Genomic DNA, 1,113 nt, shown 5'->3' with positions numbered 1-1,113 from the left:
AGATAAATCTGGAAATACGGCTAGAAATACTGTCGTATATTATATATGATATTGAAGAAAGTTAACCGTTAACACTGTTGAATAAATATAATATAAATCATCAAAGGTACATATACAGTGTTTAATAAGGACATGATGGAACATCGTAGGCTACCCTGTAGCTTTTCAACGAATAAAGTCCTATGAAAAATCATTGTGTAATAAAATGCCTCCGACGGGATTCGAACCTGCGACCTCTCGCTGACAAGGCGAGAGTCATAACCTCTAGACCACGAAGGCTTCATGGTTGAACAGGTCCAAATACCCGTCGGGAACATTGTATTACACAATGCTATGCCTCAAGAGGGCGTTTGGCCAGATAAATCTGGAAATACGGCTAGAAATACTGTCGTATATATATGATATTGAAGAAAGTTAGCCGTTAACACTGTTGAATAAATATAATATAAATCATCAAAGGTACATATACAGTGTTTAATAAGGACATGATGGAACATCGTAGGCTACCCTATAGTTTTTCAACGAATAAACTCCTATGAAAAATCATTGTGTAATAAAATGCCTCCGACGGGATTCGAACCTGCGACCTCTCGCTGACAAGGCGAGCGTCATAACCACTAGACCACGAAGGCTTCATGGTTAAACAGGTCCAAATACCCGTCGGGAACATTGTATTACACAATGCTATGCCTCAAGAGGGCGTTTGGCCAGATAAATCTGGAAATACTGCTAGAAATACTGTCGTATATTATATATGATATTGAAGAAAGTTAGCCGTTAACACTGTTGAATAAAAATAATATAAATCAACAAAGGTACATATACAGTGTTTAATAAGGACATGATGGAACAGGGTAGCCTTTCAACGAATACAGTCCTATGAAAAATCATTGTGTAATAAAATGCCTCCGACGGGATTCGAACCTGCGACCTCTCGCTGACAAGGCGAGCGTCATAACCACTAGACCACGAAGGCTTCATGGTTGAACAGGTCCAAATACCCGTCGGGAACATTGTATTACACAATGCTATGCCTCAATAGGGCGTGTGGCCAGATAAATCTGGAAATACGGCTAGAAATACTGTCGTATATTATATATGATATTGAAGAAA

At 38.8% G+C, this 1,113-nt stretch overlaps 2 non-coding genes across 2 annotated transcripts; both read right to left on the bottom strand.

Annotated features, from left to right (window-relative positions):
* Positions 1-559: 559 nt before the first annotated feature.
* On the bottom strand, positions 560-632 carry Trnat-ugu. The gene has a single exon. It is a non-coding gene; the product is annotated as a tRNA-Thr (tRNA).
* Positions 633-903: 271 nt separating this feature from the next.
* Positions 904-976, bottom strand: Trnat-ugu. Its single transcript has one exon. It is a non-coding gene; the product is annotated as a tRNA-Thr (tRNA).
* Between the last annotated feature and the right edge of the window lie 137 nt (positions 977-1,113).

This window comes from Anneissia japonica, unplaced genomic scaffold (genome assembly GCF_011630105.1).
Source record: "Anneissia japonica isolate Jap-2015-1 unplaced genomic scaffold, ASM1163010v1 scaffold80084_len1113_cov90, whole genome shotgun sequence".
Taxonomy (NCBI): domain Eukaryota; kingdom Metazoa; phylum Echinodermata; class Crinoidea; order Comatulida; family Comatulidae; genus Anneissia; species Anneissia japonica.
Note: the sequence above shows the minus strand (reverse complement) of the source record. Positions and strands in the feature narration are given on the sequence as shown.